This window comes from Pundamilia nyererei, unplaced genomic scaffold (assembly GCF_000239375.1).
Source record: "Pundamilia nyererei isolate P.nyererei 1_Seehausen unplaced genomic scaffold, PunNye1.0 scaffold00069, whole genome shotgun sequence".
Taxonomy (NCBI): Eukaryota; Metazoa; Chordata; class Actinopteri; order Cichliformes; family Cichlidae; genus Pundamilia; species Pundamilia nyererei.
In genome coordinates this window covers 356,515-384,443 of record NW_005187470.1, presented here as the reverse complement: position 1 = coordinate 384,443, position 27,929 = coordinate 356,515, and the positions used below count along the sequence as shown (strand labels likewise).

At 41.8% G+C, this 27,929-nt stretch overlaps 1 protein-coding gene across 3 annotated transcripts in view; it reads left to right on the top strand.

Annotated features, from left to right (window-relative positions):
- The window catches only part of vti1a (vesicle transport through interaction with t-SNAREs 1A), a 111,145-nt gene that overhangs the window by 78,189 nt on the left and 5,027 nt on the right, over positions 1-27,929 (top strand). The window lies entirely within an intron of this gene.

Sequence of the window (27,929 nt, the reverse complement as noted above, 5' to 3'; positions counted from 1 at the left end):
TAATGTCTTGTCACATCTCCATTTCATAAAGTGTCTGTGTGCTTACCCCTGAACCGTGACGCCACGGTTTTGTTTCTTGCTCTCTCTTGTTGTTTTTTTTTTTTCCCTTCCTTGTCACCCGCTGTGGATTTTGATTAAGAGTAATATGTAAATGACACAGACTAAATGTAAAATCCTGGGGGCAGGAAGGAAGTGCCAATTGAAATAGATGCTTCAGTGCCCATAGACAATTTGGAGGGTGGCTCGCAGGGCGGGCGGCAGATACTGGAGAGGAAAGGCCTGAGAAGGGCTGTGACGCCGACTGTAACCAATATTTCTGCATATGTCTCCATTTTGTCAAGCCTGATTATGGCAAGAGGAGGGCCGGGTGGGGGGGGGTCACTTCGCCTGGCATGTCACCCAGAGCTGTCCAGAAATCATTCATCATTCCCTCCTCCTCCTCTTCTTCCCTCCACCCCTGCTGGTGCTGAAGTAAATAACATGCACTTATTTCAATATTATCATATTAATGTTAAAGTTCAGCTGTCACCTAATGGGAAGACTTAATCAGACGTAGCATTTTAAGAGGCATGCTGCCACCCACTTACTCTTCAGCCCCCCCTCCCTCCTCTCTTGATGCCTTAGCTCCTCTGGTTAGTGCCCGTCTCAAATCAGGATTTATGAGGGCTTTCCAAAGTGGGGCCCGGCTGCAAACCTATTCGACTACTGCCTGCCTTTATGCTTGACGGGAGCACCACAACGTACACCGTTTTATTTTATTTTTTGTCACTATTTGATAAAATAATTTGTTTTTGTTTTTTTTTTCATTTCAGTTTAAAAGCTTATAATATATTTATAATCAGACCAAAAATTCAGTTAAGGTTAGTTAAATGCCCTCCTTTCTGGAAATTGTTCCTAATTTCCTCACTCATTTCATTACCTCCACCCTCACCCACCCCCTTTCTTGCTTTTTGATTAATAGTGTATTTGTTTTCGATGCCGGTTGCTTTGTCATACTCCACTTGTTTGAGGCAGCAGAAGAAGAAGTGTGGCGTGTAAAGGCTTACACAGATGAGTGTAGTGAAACCGTTTCTGGTGCATGTTAGGAACCCGGATCACTTGTGACACAAACCAGAGGTGGACACAAATACTCATGCAGGTTGATGAATATTCCAGCTTTTGTTTGTTTAGTTAAATATATATATTTTTTGTTTTCTTCTGTTTGAATGCAGATGTTTGATTAATTGGATGCACGAATACATTTTTTTTCCAGATATATAAACACAGCAGCAGTTTTAAGTTGATTATAAGCATCGAAAAAACTTTGGCCCCGATAGAGCCGAGTGTGTAGGTGCAACAACGGAGGGATTTATTGTGATCTACGAGATGAAGGGTGTCCTTTTTAGAGTCGCACCTCTTCTTGAAGTGTCTTTCTGGTCTGGTGTGCTATCACCCCAGCTGAGAAACAATTAGACACTCATTAAGCTAGCTGTCATGGTTCAAGAAAGCCAATTAACTTAAAGACTGTGTGAATATCACTTATTGTAGGAAACATTCAGAAAGACACACATCTCAAATAGCTGTGGCTTTGTTTGAAAATAAATTGTTACATTTTCTGACTGTGAAACTCTAACTAATTACCCTCGGTGGCAGGAACATAGGTGCTGTTAATTGGTTGTGTCACGGGCTTATAACAAGTGTCACAAGTGAAAACGCAGTCTTGTGTCATCTACTCATGCTTAGTTACTCTAAGCTTTAAATGAGTTGTATACATGTGGGCTCGGCACCTACAGGTTTGAGAGGTTCACAGCTCACAGTGCGCCTCTCTGTCCCTGATTACAAAGGCCACAGACCTTTTGATAAAGCCTTTGTTGTTTCCATGCTGCATTGACACTGTGGCCTTTCATTAATACAAAATGTTCCCATCACTGCATGAAGATGCGTCCTGTTGCTATACTGAGCATCTCAAACATCTCACTCGCCCTGGTCAGAAGAAATGGCAGGGGGGGAATGGGATGCAGCTCCAGACCCAGTTAGGACCACTGGGGGCTCCTGGCAGCTTCACGGAAGGAGGGGGCACAGCGAAGGGCAATGAAGCAGTGAAGGGAGGGCGAAGGGGGTGCGTGTGTATATTTTGAAGCAGAGGGGTTGTCTGCTCTAGCTGGCAGCTGATCCCACATGCAGGTGGTCGACTCAGTCGCCAGGCAGATCAAAAAGTCAAGGCCCCGGGTGGACCTCCCTTTGAAATGGGAATGGGGCCTAGATATCAGACAGAAAACATAAGCAAGCTCCCAGCCACAGAACAGCTCCATATTCATGGCTGGGACTGGCGGTAGCGACGGGCAGGCAGGATGGACAGAGCTTCAGCCTTCAGACTCGCGTACTCTCTGGACACTGATTTAGAGATCAGCCTATCAGCCTGGGCGTAGATGATGCACTAGCTCACAGGTTAATACTGCCACGCTCTTAACAAGACTCTTACTTCCTTTTTTTTTTTGAGCCGTGCCTTCACGAGATGCCTTAATGTGTGACTGCAATCGTCTCTCTGATTTTAGCTACATGTGGCAAATTCAGTACAAAATACAGTGCGGCTTATTGCGGCTAACCCTCAGAGTCTTGTTATAGTGAAGTTCTTCTGAACCTGGTGTAAACCTATTCATATGACTAATTGGCAGGAGAATAGTATTTACAGCTCATCCTTGCCTCTAGGATAATCAAAAGTTTTCTGCCTCTGATGGAAAGTAGTTTTTTTTTTTCCTTGTTTGCTCGACCTAATAAAACAACAGTATTTGGAGTCAACAGACTAAAGTGCATGCCCTCAGAAAAGCGTCTGGAGAGCGGGATTTTTTTTAATTTTATTTTGTAAGATCTCTTAAGGCTCTGGTGCTTTTGTTTATTATTAGCAGATATGTGATCTCTTTCTGTATCTATCTGCGTAGAAGACCGACCTGTTAGTACATGTAGGTCGTGTAATTAATGGAGTTTAATTCAGTGAGTGAGTTGTGTTGAGATCTTGTCATTAAGTTGCAAAAGAACAGCTTCACGTTTTAATTGTCGCTGAAACAGGTCACATATGTTTTCCCTTCACTTTTCCATTTATTATTCTTTATATTATTATTATATTTATTTGTGTTTGGGGGAAAAACAGAGGGAAAACTTCTAGGCATTCAAATTCTGCACACTGAATTTTCAGCAGAGTATTGGAAGACATGTTTGTCCTATTTTACTTTGTATTACAGCTGAACTCATCACCGTAGCCGAGCTTTATGTTTGTCCCGAGAGTTGCAGATCGCTCCCAGTGGATCCCAACCTCTCTGATCTTCCCTCTGTGTTGCATCCACGATAATTTCATGTACTACATTTAAAACGCACTCCCTTTGCTTTGCAATTTGTTCAGCTTGGCATCATTACTACCCCCCTGCATCCACTCCCCCTTTAGTACTACATCCCCGTGGGTCACCTCTATCTTTGGCCTTTTCCACTACCTCCAGGGAAGCAATCCGAGTGTGTGTGAATGCATGTTTTCTTTTTAATGTCCAGTCTCTTTTCATTCTGGCAAATGAGCAAAGAATGAACGGTATGTGCCTCTACCTCATCCCCTAGATGAACTTTACACATATCAAAGTAAATGCATCTGCTGTTGACAGTGTTAAGTAGATCAGAGCTAGCATGTTAGCTTTCTGCAGGAAGATATTTGGTGTTAATGGCTTCTTTCAACATCACCTTGCAATGAAAAGGGCCTTGCTTGGTTATGTGAGCCATTGTAGTACTACTGCCAAACAGGTTTCTCAAGGTAGACATAAACATTGCGCATCTGCATACACATTTGCAGAGCTAAATTCAGCTCTGCACCCGTGGTGTTGTTTTCTGCATCCATGAACTTGGACTTTTTACCTTCACCTTATACCCATGCTTCGGAGAAGTGATGCAACATCTTAATAATCCAGAGTCACCCAGCAGCAGAGACGGAGAAAACGATGAATAGAATTTGTGAGAGACCATACGGAGTGTTTTAAACAAGCACCTCTTATGAATCCATCTAACAAAACAAGACCAAATGGTCTTAAATACATTTTGAAATTAAACTACTTTGTTTAGTTTCATCAGGTACTTCACAGTGTAGATGCTGAATGTCAGACAAAGTCTTGTTTTTAGATGCTTTTTTTTTTCATCTGTGTGTATTTGTGTGTCTGTATGTGTGTCTGTGGCTGCAGGCTGCTGCTGGGACAATGACAGGGTGCGCCTCAGCCTCATTACTCACTGCTCCTCAGCCACAAAAGCACCACTGCCACCTCGCTCTCTCTCTCTCTGTCTTCTTTCTGCTTCATCTCTGTCTTTTTCTCTCTTCCTACACCTTGCCCATTAGAGAGTGCTGATGGGACGTTTTTTGCAGAAAGAAGAAGGCACACACATGCCTGGGCTGTAGAGGGAGACGTTGTTGACAAGGGCAAAGACGTGTTGTTGTTTTATAAGGGATGCAGTTGTCTGTTGAGGATTGACTCGCTTAACTGGCTGCCAAAGCCCTCTTTTTCTCCATACATATCTCCCTCTTTCTATTATACAGCCCATAGTGGGTTTCTGTTTTATGGCGTGTCAGGCCATAGCTGAATTCTAGTTATTCTGCTTGTGATAGGGAAGAAATTGTTCTTTTTTTTTCCCTTTTTTTCCAAATCATGCAAAAATACCAAAGTGTGAGGCTGACAGCTAGCTTAAAATCTGGTAAATGCTGCATGCCATCTGATAGATTCTGAGGTAGATGGCATTTGTAATCAAAGCACGACAATCTTGAACTAATCGTGTATCATCGTATTGTTTTGTGCGCACAATTAGTTCTAACCTCTACCTAAAACTAGTGCTAATCTTCAGCATCCCAACAAAAAAGATGTCTTCTGCAGTATCACTTCTCCAAATGCTCTAGGGTCAGGCATCCATGACATTGAGGTGATTCTTCGTTCGACCTCACTCGTACCATCCTCGCTGATAGAGCTTCTTTTTTCCCCCTTCTTTAACCCTGACAGACTGTCGTTCTGACGAGATGACTGGAGATCAGTGGCGCTCTCATCCCTTGAAGTGGCTCCAGGTGTCACTCCAAGGGTACCCGCCCTGTTTGATCTGCCGTCGAGCGCCTGTCGGGCCACGGCACCCTCTGATTTCCCCGTCAGAGGGGAAAGAGGCTCTCCTGTCCAAAAGTTCCACTTCTACTTTTGAGTGATAGCAAGGGAGAGGAGTTGACTGTTGTAGAGCACATAGTCTCCATAATCGTTGGGAATGGGCCATTTCTTGTTGTCATTTACCTTTATGGCTTCCATTTAGTAGCTATAGGGAATCAAAAGGTAATCTTGATTCAGTATGCCAAGCCCCAGCAGTCCAGACAACAAAATACAGATCTGATGAAACCAAAACACTTTCAGTGATCATGCTGCGGGCCTTGTCTACAGAACAAAAAAGACCCATCCTCTTAGACATCTTCTGATGCTGTCCAAAGGAGGTCCCTGTCTTTATTGAGGAGCTGCACAAACAGAAAGGACAGATGAAACAAAATGAAGGAACGCAGGTTTACATCTTTTCAGCAAACATAGATGCCTTTATCCTTCCTGCCTTTTTATTTTACTGTATCCCTTGTGTTTTTCCCCCACCTACTGAGAGCTTCTGTAGAAATTACAGGTGAGATTTCAGTCTGTGGCAGGCCCTGCCTTTCGTCTAGAGGGAGCAGGGGGAAGGGTGATGGGTTTGAGGGAGAAAAAACTGAGAAGGAGAGGAAAAAGAGATTCATGCTTTGCAGTAGTGCTGTGTTGTTTGTGTAGCGCACTCTTTCCTTTGTGTGTCTGGCGATAACTTATTCAGCACAGGGCCATTCATCCAGGGGTTGAGCGCGGGCGTCCGTCAAGACGGAAAATAATGAGGCGACAGCAGCGCAGAGGATAGCTTTCACCCTCTGCCTAGGCCCCCCCCATCCCCATCCACCTCCCCCGTCTCCATCTCCTCCTCCTAGCCTCCCATTATTAGCCGATTTAAATAGATAATAGGGGGCCTTCTTCAGGACATTTTGAAGCAATTAGAAGCTATCACATTGTCTCTACTTTGACTCCTGTTACCTCCCAGCAAGCTATTGTGGATACTTCTCTGCATCCTATGCAACGACTTCCAGGAATTTTGTGGAATGCCACTGCATCACTAGATGCCAGTTTTTGTGTCAAGGACGTAAACGGGCTGTCCTGTTTGCTATAGCTTTGCAACACACTCGCTCGTGTAGTTCACTATTCCGTCTCGATCCGTGCCAGGACATGCAGTCCCTTTGCCGTCATGAGTAACTCTTGGGCTCCATTACTTGCCAGGATAAAGTGTTTCCTGTCCAAACACTTGCACTGTTCATTCATTTCCTGCACTCTCAGTCAGCTCTCATTTAACTCTTCCTCTCATCATCTTTGCATAGTCCTTTCTTTTGGCTAAAAATGCAGTCTAATCGCCAGGAAAAGGGATTTTAGCTCCTTTTTATTTAACTAATTAAATCACTATTATTTGAACTGTCAAAGCAGAACCATTGGCCCTTAAAGTTTATGTTTGCTGGATACATTGTTATCCTCTGATTTAATCATATTTATTTGTAAGTAATCTCAAGGAACCATTCAACACGCACCAGGCAACAGTAGTTCTTGCAACAGCAATAATTCCAGCAGTAACACCCGCATGTGTCGTGTTTGCGTCAGGATAGATGGTTAAGTAGAGTTTTTCTGTTATTGTGTTGCCCCTCAGATCTCTCTTTGTTGGAGTGCAAGAGCTTGAAATATTTACAAATGTTGAATTTGGACTCTTTCTTTCTGTTTAATATTTTCTTCTAACCCATCAATCATTTACTGTGCCTCTGTATGTCTGTGTCTCATCCTAACCGCCCCCCCAGGATGGCTCAACGAAACAAAGGCAGTACATTGTTGCCATGTTGTTGATGGCATAAAAGATCCCCTTTATCACAATGGGCAAAACAATAAAAACAGGGCCACTTTTTTTTTTCAAGGAAGTGAAAAGGTTGCAAGACAAGGCGTTCGCAGGAATCAGGAGCTCCTGTCAAAATACTTCAACAGCAAATTGGTCCCTTTTTTAAGCAAAATACATCTAATCTTCGGTGCTTTTATACAAAATACAAAAATAGACTTTATGCTGTATTATACTTTCCAGTCCCAAAGGCTGGAAGGCCAAAGGACAGACCCCACCTACCAATCCCTTACTTTGGTTTGGTTTTGCTTGCTGTGAAGGGCATTCAGTGGTGTGTACAACCGTTTTGACAAGTACCTTTGAAAATATCTTATTTGCCAAATCCAGTCTCCCGGTGTGGTTTACCACTGCACAAAAGTTCAGGCTGAATCTCTTTTGAATTCCCTCTATTGCCTCATGAAAATTTGTGCAATTTGTTTGCTGACACAATACAGGTATCTCAGAATTTAAAAGAAATAAAACAAAAGGAATAGATAACAAAGTGCAAAATGAATTTTTACCTTGTTGTTCAAGTCATCTAGCACCACGTCTCTTTAATGGTTATTAGAGGCACTGAAATAACAACACAAAGACTAAATTATCCCCAATTCTGCAGTGTTTTGTCAGCTTTTGTAACGTGAGAATAGTAAATCACCTAAAATGGTTATTGGCCAATTCTGACCCAATTTAGCGATGTCTGCTTTGCCTCTTGGGAAATAAGAATATATAAATAAGAATATCTCTGATATTGAAGCAAATAGTTTGCATCATGCTGTTGACTGAATTTCAGTCTTATAATGCCAGATCTCAAAATCATTGTGAAAGTAATTTAGGTCAAGGTCAAAGACAAATATGCAGCTTTCCATGCCCATCCATCCATCCATCCCTCCCTCCCTCTTAACAGCTTATCCACTGGGTGTGGTTGTGTTGAAATCTATTGTTTTGTTTAGGTATTTGCCTAAAGAGATCTTACGGAGAAAGGTTTTCAACTTAGGCAAATGCACTTCCATGCGGTCCTCCAGGAACCCAACAGCGTGTAGCTCAGCTAATTGCTTTTGTTTTGAATACTGCATGGTTGACAAATGGGTCAAGACAAGGATTGGAGTGACATACTTCTCCTGTGCCGGAGTTCACCGGGAAACAAGGGAAGCACAAAAAAACTTCAAAGATTAAAAAAATAAATAAAAACCACACAAAAAAAACATGACACTAGCTGCAGTGGAGAGTTTTTATTGTTTTTAACATGTTTCACTTAAGATTTTTGTATGTTGGTCTATCAGCCAGCAAACCTCTAAGAACAACAACAAAGTAAAGCTCGATCTGCACTTCTGCGGGAAATATGCATCCTAACTTGCATAGTAACTGGAAGTTCCTTTTATCCCTACATAATTAATTTAATAAAATATTCTTATTCAGATGCAGGTTCCCTACACTGCAGTCTTCCACGAGGTGCATGTCAGGTTTACGTAAAAGTTTACGGGGTAGGGTTAAAATGTTTTTATGGTTATGGCGTAGATCTGAGGCAGAAGCATAGTTCACACGTAAGAGTAAATTCACAGACTGGTTGCACCACATACTTTGGACAGTGCCCCCATCTGGCAGTAGATGCTCTCTGCAGGTAGATGAGTTTTCCATAGCTCCTTGGGGGGCCTATTATATCCTTAGCATTGGTTTCTTTACACACTGCCAGTAACGTCATCACACAGCCACAGCTATTTATGCTCGCTGTTATATCCTAAGTACCCACAGTAGTATTTTCTTCAACAATGGGTACTGCCACTCAGACAAAAACTCCACAGTTTTGTTTGTTTTTTCTTTTTCCATGAAGTCTCATTTATTCAAACTATTGTAACATCTCCTATATAATCTGTGAATCTCTGAGGATATGTAGTGATATATTACTTTAAATGAAGTAAAAACCGACATGATCATACACTTAAACCGACTGCAGTTGCACAACGCAACAGGTTGCAAAAATCTACAATTACAGAACCAGCAGACACAGCCCCTTCTAATAGCAGATGTGACATCAATTTGATGTTAACTTTGCCATATGGTGCCGTTCGCCAGGCACTGGACTGCAGATATAATGGGGCCCTTACAGTCTGCCATTACATTGCTAACAGAGAACTACATTCAGCCCATATCCCAGCCATCATAGGGCGAGAGGTAGGGTACACCTTAAACAGGTCACCACTCTGTCTCCCAGCTAACACAATATATATATGTGTATATATAGAATATATAAAAATATTGTTTTGTTTTATTGTCGATGGCATGAAAAAAAAAAAGAAAGGGACAAATTCACCGATATTTTAATTAGTAGGTTTTGACGCTGACTCGGGCATGGTCACTGAGATCTGTTGTGTGGTTTTGTGTTGCGGTAGTACATTGAGTTATTGTTCCACACTCTCTGAAACACTATTTGTCTCAGTGTGGAGCACATGACAAAGTTACTTTGTGACGCAGGTTGTTTTGTTCATTACTCTTGTCCCTGTGGTGCATTCCAGTGAAAGGAGCGCTTGACATATTCTTATTTTGTGATGTTGAAACTGCATTTTTTCATGATAGATGCCTCAAAAATGCCAAAATGCCAGAAAATCATGATCGCTGGAGAAAATCCAACTGAGGCACAAATGCCCACACAGTCCAATTTTAGCCTTGGGACTGCAGAAAGTTTTCTAGATGTTTTGTTAATTAGATGGTAAGCAGTTAATCCCAGGGACTGTTGTAAGTTTTTCACTTGTATGTAACAAACTTGAACTTGTCATTCATGGACTTCATAATATTTTTATTCCTTCAGAAAGTAAACAAAAAATCAAAATGATGTTTAGGTGGTAATTGTATATGCATTGTTTAATATGCTGATGATATAGCATGATTTTGAAAAGGGATTCTCTCATGACAAATCCTGGCTGAGAAATTTGCTGAAGTCAAGTGCAGTACACGTTCAAGCCTGGCTCGGGTTTTGGGGAGTGAACCAGCAATGCACGGCTGGTAATGACAGGTTCCATGTTGCCCGTGGCTTGTGGCCCATTGCACTGTTTGTTTGGAGAGTGGTGCTCGGCCGTGAAGTGCTGGCCCAGCTGGCAGCAGTTCCATTACCCCTTTGGCCCGATGGCTGGGTCTTGTTTGGACCACACCAGCCAGGCAGACTGGCATCCAGGCGGCTGTAGAGGAAGAGGTGGAGGAAGGGGGGATGTGACAGAGGAGAGGAGCTGTTGGCTGAGCACCTTGGTGCTAGGCCAGGCCTGCTGCCAGCTGTAGAGAAGACTTCCCCGCTTACACCACAATCTTCACGTCTCTGTGGCGACAGGGATCTTAGTTTGCACCTCCACGGTCAACATCATCCCATCACGATCTGTCTGAGCGTGAATGGCCATGCTCACAAAATATCATTTTTTCCCCCTCCCCTATTCCTTTTTTTTGGCAGCAGATATGCTTCTGGTATGATTATTATTACTGCAACCCTCAGTGTGATTTAACACAATAGTATGTGCAGCCACACATTTGCACATTTGCTCCACATTCTAAAACTTCAGTTACTCACTTTGTTTTTGGGTCTCTTCTTTCAGGGATCTGATAATGAGAAACAAAGAGTTATTAAAGTTGCCAGCCTAATTCTGTTGACTGTTGCTTGTTAAGATAATTGCAAAAGAAAATCTTTAAAAAGATTGAAGCACAAGAAGTTCATCTGATTAATATTAGCTGAAAATCAAGAGAATATCTTGTGATAATTAATTTGATTGATTATAATGTATATGCAGTTTATGCTGACCTTTTGTGATCCTGTGTAGTCAGAAGTATATTTTCAACATGCTTTGGGGCTCTACATCTCGTTAAAGATCCTCTGTCCAAAAATAGATTCTTTCAAAATAACAACTAAGCCTTTGCCTTCCTTGAAAAACTTCTGAATAAATGAAGATATAAATAGTGTTCATTTCAAATGTTTAACTGCTACACAAAGGTCCCAACTACAGCACTAAAGTGTCCTCATGACACTGGTGTAACTTGCCTTTTGGGCCAGAAATCACTCCCAGACCAGTAAGGCTGTTAGAAATGCTCAGAGGAACGCCTCTTGCACTCAAATTTTAAGTGAGCAGAGAATAACTTTCCACTTTCAGCAGAAGAATTTGCAAACAGTCCTGTAGTGTCAGACTCTGCACATACATAGTAAAAGCTAAGAAAAGTAACAATGACAAAAAGAGTTTAGTTGATTTGACAAATAAGCCTCTCAAATGGAACCTTTTTTTTCCATGACCTCTTCACAAATATCCACTTCTTTCTACATTGTCACTTAAAGCCATGAAAACCATCGCATTTCAAAATTTAGAGCCACTTTGTTTATTTTCTGTTTGCTGGGTTACATGCGTACATCCTGTCAGCCATCATGTAAACTTTAACCCCCGCCCTGTATCCGATGGCGCCAGGGCTAACATTGCTTCACTGTTAAAGGGAAGTTGTGAGGACATTGATGTCTTGGCCTAGCATCCTGGTGTCACTTTCCCAGCCTGTTTGTGGAGCCCGCCAATCCCCTCATTCTCCCCAGCTGACCTGAATGCATCACTCAGTATCACACACATGCGAGGAGCCTGATTTTCCAGCCAACAACAAATGTTTTCCTACCGTTACCATTGCATTATTATCGTACACCGCCTTCGTCTTGTGACTTGGCTCATATTAAGGCTCTGTTGGTTAGATTTTTTTTTTATCTTTAGCCTTTGGGCCAAGACTCTACTTTAACAGGACGTTGATGCACACCCATCCCATCTAAAAGTTCCCCTGTGGTATAACATTTGAGAACAGACTTGACATAAACCATTTCTAAACACTGGTTTCATTTCACCAATCTTTAATTACATCGTTTGGTAGCAACTGAGGTACAGAGCTGAAGCAAAGCACCATGTTAGCAAAGCGTATAATAGTGAGGGATACCACAGCCAGAGGACAGTGGGTCGCTAAGAGGGGAAAATGTCATACACAAACAAATATGGAAAAGAACGCTGAGGTGTTATGGCCGTAGAAACATTTAAGAATGATTTTGATTGATTTTCTAGTTGCTAGTAGTTGTTCATTTTCATTTGTATGTGGTGTGAAAATCTGGAACAGTCTGAGTTTACAACTGAAACAATGCAAAAATATTCATAGATTTAAATTTCTCTACAAACAGTTGGTCTGGTCACAGTATACTCAATGATGGTTTTTAGTGTGCTCTGTAATGTCTGTCCTCTTACCATTGCTGGTATGGATTCCAAAATAAAAAAAAATAAAAAAAGTGTGCGTATGTATGTACATATATGTACTTGTGTGTGTAGATATATATGTATATGTATGTGCCCGGGGCTGTTGATGGGTCTCTATGCAATGATGGGCGTAGCTGCGGGAAGTTTATTGGTTTTTTTGTTGATGAGTGAGTGTAGGGGTGGGATTTAATAAGTTTTCTTCGTCCCACTCCTTTTTCAGGCAATTTTTGTTTTTTGTTTTGTGTATTTTATGTTCAATATAGGTATTTGTTGTGCCTGAAAATGAACAAATAAATGAATGAATGAATGAATTTAATTGTTCTAATTATGAGCAAGATTTGACAAAATATGTATTTAAGATACCATAAACAACACAATAAGGAGCACATCAAAAATACAATAAAATAAGCAAGGTACTGTAAGACAGATTGAACAAGTCATTGCCTACATTTTAAAATTGATGATGCGATTATATCAGATTGTGTAATTTTTTTGTTTTTTGAAATAGCACCCTCACAGCTTTTTTTTTTTCCTCAAGCCTGAAATCTCTCCAGTTCGTCTGCTCTGTTCCAGATTTCCCTCTCTAGTTCAGCAGTGACGTGTTTAGACATTTTGTTTCCTTTAGGCTAAAAGCAAAAGAGGAAAAATCATGCAGTGGTTTGTGACATTTAATTGAAAATTTTGTAGTCATTTTGAAAATATGTTTTGCCCTCAAGACCACCTAATATAAAGATCATAGCTCAGAGTCCCCCAGTATTAGCATTGGGGCATGATTTATTATTGATGCCAGCTTTATTTTAAATTAAATTTGTACAGGAATATTGTGTTTATTTCTCAGTGTCTTTCTTGCTCAACATATATTAACTTTAGCCTCAACCACAGCCAGTCAATTAATTGTAGGTATACAAACCACTGGGTTGCATTCCAGTTGCTCAGTGTTTCAGTGTATTATTGTGCCATGAAGAGTATCATTGTAGCCCAGAGCGATGGGCAAGCCTTCCTCCAGCTCAGTGACAAAGGCAGCTGTGAGGTCATGGTCGAGGCCAGGACTATCAGAGCTATTAGTCCAGCACAGAACGACCATAACAACAAGCCCTGTCAAATAATGGTGTCAACGGTGGGATTGTGTAGCTTCATTTGTGGACAGAATGTCCACGGTTTAATGGTGATGTGTCGCTTTCAATTGACTCAGTAGGTCGGATTTTACCCCTTTCTCTCTCTTTCTGAGCTGGGTGTGCTGTAAATATTTCTATATGGCATACGCTGATTTAAAATTTTTGCTTTTCTCAAACTTCAAAATGTCAGAAAGGTCAGTTGTCTAGGATAGTTGGCCTAGAGACATAGATGTGGGAGGTTGTCATGATAACTCATGTTTCACTGAAGCTTTTCTTGCCTCCCACTGAGACCTGTATTGTATAAGCCTGATCAGAAATCCCCAGAGTTGTTGTTTTTTTCTTCTTCTTCTTCTTCTTTATTAAGTTTGGCTGCAGCACAGTCATCGATATTTAGAAGTTGGCATAATGCTAAAAGTCTTAGTGTCAGTTGATGGGCATTTGTGTAGGATTTATTGTCCTTGAGCTGAACTTATAATAAATTTACTTTTATATTGTTTTGCAGTGATTTGGTGTTTGTCGTTTGATGGGCAGACACCGCAGAAGCTGTGAAAACCCTTTTTCTTATTAAATGCGGCTTTTTTTCAGGTACACGTTTCATAGTTTCGAGCAAAAAGATCTGAGCTTTGGGTGATTTGTGTAGCCGCACTGTTGTGAACACTGTTGTGAGTCTTTCCAGGGTTCCGGATGCTGGTTGCCTTCTGACCTGTCAGAATATCCGTTAATATTGAGCCCCCTCTGCCTTGCCTTACCCTCTGAGTTTCAGCACTCCCTTTACCTGACTTACTGAATAAAATGATTTCTTTGCTCGTCTCTTGTTTTCTAGTCAGAATATTGCTTCCCCCCCCCTCTGCCACGCCACATCCTCCTTCCTCTCTCCTAACAGTAAACGTTAAGATCCAGGAGTGGATCAATGGCTGTTATCCTTTGATGTGCCAGGACGCATTACGAGCGGTGAGTTCTAATTGGAGCAGAAAGCAAAGGATCAATGTTGGCTGTAATTGCCTGACACAGGGATGGGTGTGAGACTTTATTATCATTAATATTTAGACATGATGTGGGAGGACCCGGCCGAGGCTAAATGTACAACAGTGGTGCAAACCTTTGATCTCAGGAGAAAAGCAGATCGATTGAGGGTTGGTGAAGAGTGGCTAAAGGAAGAGAGGTCGTGGAAGTGGGGCTAGCAGGAAGCACGAGTTATCGTGACCCACACCCTGGATTCTATCGGATTTCTTGGAAGTTTCCCTTGGCTCGGAAAAGGCCACGCTAGGCCTCAGTCCAGAGCGGGTGCCATTAGGCATTCATTAAAACTGCAGTTACTGAAAGAGCAAGAACTCCGCGGTTTAGTTTCCTTCATTAATCTCACTAGTTTAGCTTTGGATTTAGTTTTAATAGTGAGAAGAAGCAAAGATGACGAGAGAATAGTCTTTGTTTTGTTGACAGAGTCCATTGTCAGGGAGATGTAACAAAATATGATGGAGGAGGAGGCCCTGTGGGGCTCAGGGCTGCTACCTCGGTGTCAGCAAACACGACATAATGTTACTTAATCTTATAGGTAAAGAAGGGGTCTACTTTGTGTGATGGAACACACCCAGCCTTAAAGCATGACTACAGGGGGCTGGGGCTGTCCCCTGTGTCCACAGAGGAGGCTAAGAGCACGCTGAAACCATGAAGCGGTGATTTATACTCTCAGGGCTGTCTCCTCTGTTTTTCACCTGGTTCCCCAAGGACTGATACCTTAATCATTGTACTTAGCAAGACAAAGAAGGGTAACGGGTTGCACAAGTGTGTTAGTTTTCATGTCTGTGACCTGCTGCCTGATATTAGACAGACGAGTGGGAAACCGATCAGGATCCAGGTCAGCCGGGATAATGATCCTAGAAAGAGACTAAATCAGAGAGTGATGTGTTATAAAATGACAGAGAACAAAAGCAATAAAGTTTTATTATTATTTAATTTAAAAATATGTCAAAACATGTCCACTTGGTACTGTGATCATATTTGTTGACGGTTTGAAAATAGAGCACCGTAGATCCCATTAATTGCCTTGTCCACTGCCACGTCCCCTTAATAAAATTATACTGTTAATTATTTAATTAATAATGTGTTTTGAAGCTAATCTCTAGCTATAAGGTTGTAAGTATTATAGAGATGCTGACTAACTCTGTTTCTCTATGCATTTCCTCATTCTTAAAAAGAACAAGAGGTGATCTTGGGGTTTTGTGTTCAGTGTTGCCTCTTTGTCTCTGCATTCATCCTTTTTATGCTTGTGTGCATCGCTAACAGTACATCGTGCAGACACTAGCGGCATTGTAGAAAACCCCTTGTGCAACAAATGGCCCATTATGTAACTTTTTGATCATTATTCCAGCTTCAGCAGTGTTATCGCAAAGAAATGTGACTGCTGTGTTCCTTCTGCGAATGTGTGCGAAGCATGAATTGTCCAAAGTCCTAAAACAGTAACCAAAAGTCTCACTGAGAATTTATATTATTATAAATCGCACATGAAAATCAGTAAACAAGCCAGCTTTTTGTGCTTTGACCCTCAAGTCTTGGTGATTTCTGTGGCTCACATTTTCAACATTTCTGTTTTGCCACTTGTAACAGGGTCTCTGTTATGGCAGTTAATGTTAAAAGTTAGCTCAGTGTGTTTTTCCTGTGTGCCCAAATGTGTGTGCATTTCTGTTGAGCGTTTGTGTATTTGTCTGTTTTGGCTGTGTGCGTGTGTGACTATGTGCAAGCGGATGAGAGAGCGAGATAAGAAGGAGATGAAGAGTCGTTCAGAAGAGCTTTCTCACTCAGAGGCGTCCCCATCTGTTCGTCTGGGCCTAATTGTTCCTGGGTGCGAAGACACACACACACACACACACATTAAAAAAAAAAAGGAGGGAAAGCAACTGTACTCGTCCCCCTGTCCCAGAGTTATTTCTGTAACATTAAAAGAGCGCCACCAGCATGCTCCAGATTATTGCCATGTAAATAATGGCACTTGGCTCGATTCCCCGCTAATGAATGTCATTTACTTTTTTAAACGAGGATTAATTATCGACAGAGGACCTCTCTCTCTCCTCCCACGGGGGAGCTCTTTGCAATTAGCTGCCAAAAGATGGCCGCTAATATTTATGTTTTTTTAAATACATCTATACGTACGCACATGTGCATATGTTCCTGTGGCATGGTGAATAACCTCCTAATTAGCGGCCTGCTTAATTCTGTGAGAGACTGCTGAGAGAGACCACTGATGAGGAAGAGGTAAAGTGACCCATGTCGGCTTAATGTCCTTTCCTCAGTTGCGTATGTGGGTTTTTGTTGGACGCTGGTGCTGGACATTGTTGTGAAACTAGGGTAAAAGAGAGAGTGGTGCTGCTTTGGAGCCAGCCTCCCGGTTGCAAAATAACGCAGGGAAAACAAACACGGCCCTCAAATTAGATTTCCCAAAACATAGCATTCCCTCTCATTTTACACACCACAGTGGCCAGCGGACGAGAATAGACTAACCCGTGAAATCCGCTTCAGTTTCAGAATGGCACAGTCGCTGGAACACTTGATAAACGAAGGCCCTCTGGATCTATCGAATAGCGCTGCTTTCTTCAAAATACAAGATCTTAATTCTTACCTAATTTGCCAGTTTTGCATACATAGTGGAACTGCAAAGGCAATGTCAATGTGCTATCATGGCTGGGTATAGTTAAAAACTTTTTCCCCTTACTCTCTCTGTCTTTAACTCTTCTGTCAAATCCACCTCTTCGTTCCTCACTGCTTCCTGCCCATACGCTCCCACACTTCTCTTTCCCCCCGTACACCAAGCTGCCTCTCTGTGCGTGGGCTGCTAGAGCTAATGCACTTAACCTAACTGACTAACGGCAGTTAGGTTAACTAACTTAACCTAACTAACTTAACCTAACTAACGGCAGGGATAGCTCAGTAGGTAGAGTGGTGGCCCCATGATCGGAAGGTCGGGGGTTCGATTCCCCTGAACAGCTACCCTGAGGTACCCCTGAGCAAGGTACCGTCCCTACACACTGCTCCCCGGGCGCCCAATGGCTGCCCACTGCTTCACTGAGTGAATGGGTTAAATGCAGAGAGCGATTTTCCCCACGGGGACCAATAAAGTACACTTTCTTTCTTCTTTCTTTCTTTCTGAAGGAGAAGATGAGACTGATGGGTAGGTCTGTCAGCAGTGACACTGCATGAGGTGTAGGCCGCCTTCTGAGCGCAGACATTAAAATGCCACACAGCTAAAAGGGTTAAATTTCTTTATAATGTTTGGTTTTATACTTCTAACTTGTGAATTGTTTTTTTTACCATCAGACCACGTAAGACTGTTTGTGTCAAGGCAAACTTTTTTGCCAGTCTCTAACTCTTAACTTTTCAGCCATTTTGGCAGTTATTTAAAGCCCCTATCTAAATGAGCAGGGAGAAAGCTATAACTTCAGTGTCAAAGGTCAGTGGCACCAAGAAAAACTGTTTCAGCTCAATACAAACTCCATGCTAATTCATATTATGGACACAGGCAACTAAAGTAAAGTTTTTGTAAAAAGTACATTTATTTACATGTTTACTGACAAAGCAAATAGGTCTGGCTGCCACTACACAGCTGAAATACTCCTGAACCTCAATTATGTACATGCATGATTGGCTAATATGTCTTTGTGTATGCCTAATATTCCAGGTAAGTGGACAGTTGTTGTTTTTTTGTCAGTTGGAGAAATGTCTCATCACTCATCCAAGTGTCAGCTAACGGCAGGTTTCCACTGCCTTATAAACTGTACAGTTGCATAACGACTGAAACTAGTGCCATTGCCTAACAACGTCATTCAAATGAGTGATGAAACGCTTGTTCCACTGAAAACACCACATCCAGATGAACAGAATCAATTTCTGGAAGTGGGTAATGTGTTTCCTTACTCTCATAGATTCTGAATTTTTTTGAGTGTAGCATCCCTTCCTTGTATAAGTTATCTGGCTTTTCCAGATCAGCTCAAAACAAACCTTGCAATTGCACCACATGCACCACAGTGTTTTTCAGGAGTGGATCTGTGCTCCACATTACTTAAAGTACTGCCTGTATATCTAAAATAGGGCTTGTATGTCTAGTTTGTACCGAGGTCACGTCAAGTGTGCATAAGGAAAGAAGGAAGTGAGACACAGTAACGGTCTAGAGGTTTGTCATGTCAAGACTTGTCAATTGGATGTGATACAACCAGTATTAACTACTAGCTGACAAGTGGTAAGACTTAAAAACATGCAATGGAAACCAGAGATGATGAATGTTCGCCTTCAAAACAAAAATTTTTGTGTCACTCTTTAGTAAGTGTTTGCAGTGTCTTCCATGCAAATTACAGGAAACAGCAGCAATCTGGCATCAACCTCCTTTGGAGAGCTGGTAAAATGATTGGAGGTTACCTGGAGGTCACTGAACTGTTTGCTTGAAGCCTACGTCCACACGTACCCGGGTAATTTTGAAAACACGGGTACGTGTGGACGTAGCCTTAATCACTTGACCCTGCACTGTCACACATCCAAAATAGCAGACAAGTTAACAAGGGTAGCGGTCACATGACTACAAAACCAGGATAGAGAATTTTTAAAAGACCCCGTTTAGACGAAGTGCTCCCCAAGCCTGGACCTAAGCTGCGTCTGCGACGCGACGTCAGAGGCACGCACCTGATATATTTTAGGGGTGAGTCAGCACGAGGCCAGTCGAAGTGAGAGCTGCCACGCTAAAGGGGGTTTATGTGTCAGACTTGCCCACTGAGACAGAGGTTATGATAATAGATAACTGTGAGAAAGCCTTGGATGGATGGAGTCTAGCAGAGGTGGCAGTTACTATACCGTGGGCTATAGTCATCCCCCCCATTCGGCTCCGTGTTTTATAGCTAGATTCTGTTGCTGCTCTCTGGCTCACCTCTCAGTGTGAAATGAGCAAGTCTCGACTATCGTCCTCAGTCCGCCAGTCGAGCTCACAGTTACACACGAGCACTGCCAAGAATGGTGTTTCTGCCTGTGTCTAAACATGTGGAGCTGTATGATCTGCTGAGTGGGTCATTTGACATGTGTGCTCGGGGAAATGTTTGTGTGTACATTTAAGTGTCTGCTCATGAACTTTAAAATGGATGGGCTTTTGGTTCGTACATGTTTACACTTACAGTAACATTAGGAGAGAGAGCGCTCCTAAATAATAAAATTAAGAAGTACGACATTCTTGCATCGGCACTGTTTTTCCTCCTCCTTCTCTGTCGTTTCATTGGCCCCTCTCCTCACTTTCTTTCTATCTTTCTGTCAGCAGGAGGGTGAGGGGCTTGCTCCAGGCTGCAGCAGGTTTAGCTGATTCTGAGGAGTGCGAGAATAATTTGGGATCTGCTCTGTTTCATCATCTGCTGCTGTCAGAAGTTTGTTTCTGAAGCAGGAGCCTGAACATTTGCTTCCTCGGATGATGTGTCACAAGTGGCACTTTGTTGAGCAGTTGTGTTTGTCTTTGGCAGGTTTTACATGGTGGAGCACGAGTGCAGATTGTGCAGCGACCAATCGTGCTTTCTGTTCAACATAAATCAGGGCTTTGTCAGAACTTGTGTTCTTGTTGTACAGTGTTTGATTTACATTTGCATTTATAAGTTCGTACAGCTCCACCAAAGATAAACGCCTACATAAATTTCCCTTTTATTCCCCTTTTATTTTTTGTTATAGGATATATTCAGAAAAAAACAGGCTCAATATTGTTGCAGTGTTGTTCTCAATGTTGTCAAAATACAGACATACAGGAAGCGTTATCAGGTGAGTCAGGCTTATGGAAGGTTAAATGAAGTGTTTTTCTTAGGATGCAGTAAAGATCAGTGGTATGATTTCACCTGCTAGTCATTCAGTAAATCTTCTATCCAGGTTTTCTTTGGATTTGAAACACATTTGGCATAAAACTGATTGTTGCTGCTGTGAGTTGAACAGGCTTTTATCCTGTGTACCTGTGTAGTTCAAAGGAGAATCTGTGGAAGTGGATGTTAAGCAGTCTGAAATGTTTTTAAAGTGCACATGTGCATGAAGTGTAAGTGAATAAATAGATAAACAACCACAAGACTTTGCAGACCGAGTCCCCCTGGCTGTTGGCCAAACAGGTAATTCCTGCGGCATAGTTTTGGAAGGGCCACAGCAAGCCAAGCCTGCCTCGGCAGTCAGACTGTCTGCACATTTCTGTTGCTGATGGCATACCAGGGGCGCCATTTTCCTCTCTGAGACAGACAAGCCAGAGGATCTGATTGGCCTTCCGCCAATGCACACTCACAAAGACTCCTTTGACAGCAGGTCAGTCGGTTAACCAACCAGTAGGCAGAGGGATAAGACAAAAAAAAATCCTCACCCTCTTCACTCCTAAGCTTCATGATTAAAGGGTTCTTAAAGCTAAAAAAGGGGGTGCATCCTAGTCTTCTCAAAAATGCACAAGCAGTGCATATTTTCAGGTTTATTTGTGGTTTTGTATACCTTTACATTTCATCGTGGCAAGTGTTTTCTGCCGCCACAGACGTGGATCTGAGTGTGTGCTTAGAATTCATGCGTAAATATTGACGTGTGCTTGTATGTTTTGTGTGCGGGCTTAAATCCTTGTGGCCAGGCTGGCATGAGCATACCATAAATACGCTGAACAAACATCTGCTGTTATTCTTCCCCCTTAGCCGCCTGATATTAGCTAATAAAGGCAACGATATCAAATCCAGTTCACGATCATGCAACAGTATTTTTTGTAAACTAAATATTTCTGAGATGGTAAATATTAGAAATGTTTAAGGCCAAACTTCATTATAAATTAGCGCTAAGCCTGTGCTCCATGATTAGCTCGTCGTGGTTATGATGTCAGCGGAGCCTCACATCTTATATTTTCATCATAAAGCTGTGTAGGAGCTGACGCACTACCTTAAATAGCTGTTGATGTTCTCCTGTGCGCTCATTATCTCTCCAGTCCAGGCTTTGCTTCTCCGCTTTCTCCTGCCGCCCATCTCCTCCCCTGTGTATCGGCCGCTTTGCATACGACTGATGTTTAAATGCTGCATTGTTAACTGACGTGGGGTAGCCCTTTGCTGACCCGGGAGGTATTTGCTCGTTTGATCATGGGGCAGCAGTTTTAATGTATCGAAGCAGCGCCACTCCGTAAAGCCCCTAGTATAAGTAGAGACAGAGGGCGAAGGCAGGGCGAGGGATCCGTTGGTTGCAGGCCTGACAGTACAGAAGGAAGGTGATTATTAGAATATCTGTTGGTCAGCAAGGCCAAAGGGAACGCTGCTGACCCTGCATTTCCTGGTTATGCTGTGCTGGTGGGTGTTGGTATTTCGAGGGGTTTTTTTTGGGGGGGGGCATTGCGAGTTTTGTGGCAAAGATGGAGAACAGGACTCCATTGATGAACAGATTCAATATTTCCATCATAGTGTGTGTGTGTGTGGTTTTTTTTCTTTATAACACTTTAAATATTTGCATACAAGGCCTTCTTCTGATGTTTATTTCTTATGCTCTATCTGTACGAGATGCTACAATCTTTACACTTTTTTTTTATTTCCACACTATTTATTTTGTGCAGAACTGTGGTTGCCTTTAACATCCAGCCATTGATTCACTTCCCACAGTTATTTCTGCTCTTAGTTTGTCATAAAGACTAGACAAAGATAACTGAAAGGCCTCAGTGTCAGTGAAAACCACGTTGCCTTTTACATATGGGTCTCTGGATACAGAAATCTCACTTCACCAGCTGACAACACAAGAGAAAGAAGTGTTGAGAAAGAGGGAAAAAACAATGACACAAACAGAGTACAAGTTTGTGTTTGCACCCTGGGACCTGTGTATCAAGACCCTGGCTGCACTGAAGCTAACCGGAGGCTGGCCCCTTAAAAGAAAATATTGAACACCCATACACCCTTCTTGCCTTTTTCTTACCATTCTTTGCCCTCCCTCCCCCCCTGCTTTCATTCTCTGCTTTTCTTTTGGGCTTATTTCTTGTAGGGTGTCTTTCAGAGTGGCAGTGACCATAGATACCAGGAGGGGAAAAAAAAACCTGTGGAGAGGAAAAAAGAGAAAGAAAGACACTTTGTTCAACTTGATGATTAATATTTGATGGACAGTTCCCTCATGAATTTCCCATAGCATTCCATAGTGGACTTGTGATGTGCAGAAGGCTGCGAATGGAGATTGTTTGACTCGATGCACAGCTCATCATCAGCATTAAGTGGCCTGCTGTTTCCACTTTTCCATAAACAAACAAGAAATACAAAAACTAAATGAAAATGTATCTCAGAGTGTTGGAAAATCAGCTAATTTTTTGTCCCCAAGATTGAGCATGCGATTGTGTTTCTAAGCTCGTTTGACACCGTTTTCTAAAAAAAGAGTTCCCTTTAAATTCCCTTCAGAAATATAATGTTAAAAAGCTTCAGATTACCTCCCTCCCTCTATATCTGTGTCAAGCAGTGTGTATCCTCATGAGATCTCACAACTGGATTCAGTAAATATGGATTGCCTCTTTTATTTCCAAACGTCCCAAAGCAACCCAGATGCCCCTTGACTTTTGAACCGCGGTTCACAGAAAAGCAGAGGTGAAGCAGCAATCTGCATCTCTCATGGTGCCTCACGCCCACATTGTTTCTGAGACTGAGAGCGATACCACATGAGTTTACCTCCAACGGTGAAAAAAAACAGAAAAATAAAGAATTTGAAGGAGAATTCTTAGTCGATTAACTTGGGCTGTCATCATCCGCCCCTAAAAGTTCGTCTTCTCTTTCTGTTTCCCCCTATAATTTCCCAGTTTCTTCTTCTTTTTTTTTTTTTGTAGAAGATTGACCCTGCATGGCTGCAAGTCTTGATTAGCAGGGCTTCAGAGCCCAGAGTCTATTGATTGGGCCTCCAGAGCACTAAGCAAATGTAGCAAGAGAAACAAGTCAATAATGCTGTTACTGCAACAATCCCCGTCACACTAGTGGCTTCCCCCGCACACTCCAAATAGTTATTTTTCATGGGTTGGTGGTGAAGCACGCAATTATGAGAAAATCAGTGTCACTAAAAATTCTGGTTGTCCGCACTTTCTCGTCTTCTCCTTCTGTCTCCGTTTGAGTCTCTCTATAAACTTTTGTCTGTTCTGTCCATTCGGGATATCGCTTTACTTTTGTCTGTGACTTCATTCATGTAAAGACTGCTACACGAGTTTATTTTAATCCATTACTTGACTTCCCTTTCTCACATCTCCCAGGTCACTACCACCTCTATGCCTCTCTCAGCTTAGACATGGAGACCAGGGAAGCTAGTTTGCAAATTTAATGGAGCAGCATGGATTATTTAGACTGACTAAAGCCTCCCTTGTAGTGTCAAATAGGGGGTTGTGGGATGACATTAAACCCCTACTTTCTCTGTCTCCTTTTCTTTCTGGCTGCTGCCTTCTGGTTAAAGTGATCTGTACCTGCATGTCCAAACAACTCAAACCTGATGGTTCACATATTCTTTAATTGTTGTGTGTTATTTTACAGCAGTTTTCCAGACGCCCTCCTGTAGTTTTCAGATGTTTTACTCAACACTGCCTTGATGGGCAAGCATGTGCAACATTACTGTTGGCGGAGGGTTTTTGCACGCATGCATGTAGAGTCTGACACTGCGAACCTCTGCTTGCTCAGTTCTTTCATACCTGCAGGGTAGAGAAGGAGCCAGAGTGGCCTTAGGGTCAAAAGGTCAAGTTCAAGAAATGGCTCTTTCTCTCGTTCATCCGTGACTCTGAAATGAAATCCAGGCTTTGGCAGTCTGCTTTCGGCCCAAACTCGCATGCAAACGTGACCTCTGACATTAAGATGCTAAGAGAAGTCACAGGTTCTTGTTGCTTTCTTTGCAATCAGGCTTGCTGCTGTCCTTAATAGGTTGAAATAACTAAAAGTTCACTTTTCACTTTATTTACTAATTTCAGCCCAGTTCTTTAATCTTTTCTCATAGAATGTGAATTTATTCTAGTATCCTTTAGTATAAGCCACTGCAAAGATATGTAGCTGCTTTAGCATGTGGACCACTCGTCACATTTTTATGCTTATAACTTGAGACAAGGAGACATAATAATAGAGATAATGATCCAAGCTGCATGTATAGAAACGAGCAGGCAGTACATGATTGCGACTTGGTCAGCCTTGGGTTTTTGTTTAGTGTTTTTTTACATTTGTGTTAGAAAAAGCAAGCCGTGTGGGTGTGTGTACTTGTATGCTGTTTGTGTGCGTGCTAGTGGGCAGTATCACACCATCATCTGAATCAGCAGAGAGACAGGATGCAAAGCTAAACCACACGGGACTTGAAGCAAATATTTGGAGAGTTGATTTGAAACGGCAAACAAACAACATGCGGAGGAGCTTCCTCACCAGTTAATAAAAAAGACTCAGACATAAACACTAATATCCTCATAGTTTCTTTGGTTGGGAATCCTAAACAGACTTTTAGGTTGTATTTTGAGTGAAATGCAGTTGACGGCACCTCACGACTTGAAGCTGTCGGGACAAGTTCTTGTAAAGATAAGAGCCCTGATTTTGATATGTTTAAAAAAAAAATGCAGAGATAAGGAGATACTGGTTTTTGTTTTGTTTTTTCTTCCGCAAGTTATCATAGCTCTGAATTACTGCTATAAACTCTGAAAATAGTTAGGTAGTAGGTCGGATTTCTCAGCATCAGCGTTGGTGTTACGTGTCAGGCCGTGGATGTATTACTCAGCTTCAGTGTTTTTTTTTTCTGCAAAAGTAACAGGTTACGCTGGGGAAAAAATGAAAGTGAGCAGTTGTTCTCAAATGATTTATGTGCTTTAATGACATTTCAATACTGAACAAACAATAAAAATTTATGGACACCATAGTTTTGGAGGCCTGCAGGTCTAATGGCTAATGTTATGCCCTTTTTCATAGGGGCCAGTAATCGGATCTGCAGCTGGCCCCTGGCCTTCACGGAATGTATACAAGGGGGATTTTTGTGTTTTGGGAAATCTTAGCAGAAAGAAGAAATAGTGAGAAATGTGGGGATATCACATCCATATCTTCTGCAATCTCCAAAAATACTTGCTGAATAAATAAAATATTTATTTTTTCATAATTAAAATGCAGACACGCGTTACTCTGCAAAGGTTTCAGCCACTGGACGTAGTCTGTGGAGGCTTCTAAAGCAGTGAGAAGATTCCTTTATTTAAAGCCTGAACCATGAAATTATTGACATTAAATTCTAATTTTGAGAAACTGGAGTTGATTGAACCTTATTAACCTTATTGAACCTTCTGACAAATTACCAAAAAAAGGAGATAGATATAAATTTGCATTTATGAGTTTTAATTTGTATATTTTTTGTTACAAGCAGCAGGAAATGTAAACCTTTCAAAAACTCATGTATCACATATGATCCACTTGTATTACATTTACACAAGAAATCATTTATTTTTATTACTTTTCTGTTCTTCCTGGGCAAATTTCACTTTCATTTGAGAACTCAAATTACAGTTTAGTAGTTTTCTTCTTTTATTGTTTTAAATGCCATTTATTGCTACCATGATGTTTATATCTCAGTCTTTTTCTTTTCGCTTCTAAGGCTATGTTCAGACCGAACCTAAAGTGACGTTTTTGCACGGTGAAATTGCGTTAGTGGTTTACGCAAAGACTGGTAATAACGCAAATACACACCCACGCGAGTTGGAAATGTCTCAACCTGGAGGCAAAATTTGCTCCACTTTGAAAGCTCGATTTGACTTCACTTCTGCAGAAAAAGATTGCTCGCAGAAAAGTGAGTAGAATAGTTTGACTTCCTGCTAAGTTCTAAAAATATGTTATTAATCGATTCCAGCTGTCGGGTTTACTTTAGAAGCAAGTATTTCTCTCGTTGGTTATTTGGGGTAAATATGCAGCATGTGGGCTACGAAATGGTCCAAAAACACTCCAGCGATTGAACACATACAAAAACCAAATTTGCCACTATGCTGCTCTGACAACCAGCTAATTAAGATGAGCCATTTTCCATATTAATCAAATAATAAAAATACAGTTGTATGAGTCAGAAAACAAATGGCTCTGATTACGGCAGCCTTGTGGAGTATACATACACAGTTTGGAAATGTGGGCTGTCGGCGTCGTCCTGTTGACTATAAACCAGCGACTTCACAAACACACGGGGCAAAAGAAAAACAACTTGGACTTGGAAATTTGAGTTAAGAAAAAGTAGGTGAGGGGAAAATAAGCAATATAAGAACTGAATATGAGCAAGGGGACAAAAAAAAGAGGACACAGCGATAGAACAAAATAGAAGGAGGGGGAGGATGGAGATGAGAGCGGTAAGACAGAGGAGGGTGAGGGTTCGCACAAGGGAATGATCTGTGTATGTTTGGAGCTCAGAAAAGCCACCTGTACATCACAACCGGATGAGGAGAAGCTGTAGCAGCTACCCGAGATTGCTGCCGGCAAAAGAAGTTCTTAAAAATTCCAGACACAGTTGCAATATACTCTCTCTTCCTCTTCTCACCCACTCTGTGTCTTTCCCATTTCCCTCTCCATCTCCCTCATTTCTCTCGATCCTCTTTTTCATCTTCCCCACACTCACATACTCTTGCATACTCGCCTCCCACTCTAAATTTACTCCTTCTTTCTCCCTCCCTCCTCTTTTCTTCCTCCTTCTCTCTCCTTCAGTCGTTTTCTGCCCTCCCTTTCTTCCATCTTGCACCATTTTTTTTTTCAGGAGAGAACTGGGTCCCAGTGTAGGCTGCTGCTGGCCAGGGTTGTTAGCCACCAAATAAAAAATGGATGAACTTGTAGGGCCCCGGTGCTGTTCTCCTGCATCTAGTTGGTGGAAAGAGAGGGAGTAAATTGGAGACGGAGAAAGGGAGAGAGAGAGAGAATCAGGCTGACATGAAATACCTTGCTCAGAAGATGTCTTCCAGAAACCTGACCGTCTTTAATGTCAGTTTTTTCTCAGTTGAGGGGAAAAAAATTGTTTTTGTTAGTACAGGTCAAAAAAAGGTCTGCAGCTCTTTCGGGGATCGATGATCTCAACAAATAAATATATTTATATAAACTGTGAAACTTGTTACATTATAAGTGAAAATCTCTCAGTTTGTGCTGTTTTCCTTTGATTTAGATTTAAATTACATTGAACGTCTCTCAGGTTTGGATGGCTGACTGGATGAAATGAGGCATTTGAAGACATAATTTTTTTTAAATCTAGGCTGTTCATGCTAATGCGCTTATCTTTACAGTTCAGTGAGCATTTGAGTGTTAAGGTGTGGAGCAAGTTCCTAAATATTGTTTCTGTTTTTAAGTAATGTCAGTAAACAGCTTCCAGTTAGGAGCAAACTCCAGCTGTGCGTGCTTATTTCTAATAATCAGCATGTCTCTCAGACACCCCCGTGGGGGTGATAGGCTAAACATACGTGGTGGGATCAGATCTCTCCAACAAGCAGGTCAGCTTATTATCCCCGCACAGCAACGTGAACCTGATCCAGGTGTTCTGACTTGTTCCTCCTCATCTCATTTGCGATTGAAACATTGCACGTTTTTCCCGCCTTCTCTCAACCTATATTGTTTGCAGGCCAGGCTCAACCTTTTGTTTTTGTCGTGTGTGTGTGTGTGTGTGTGTGTGTGTGTGTGTGTGTGTGTGTGTGTGTGTG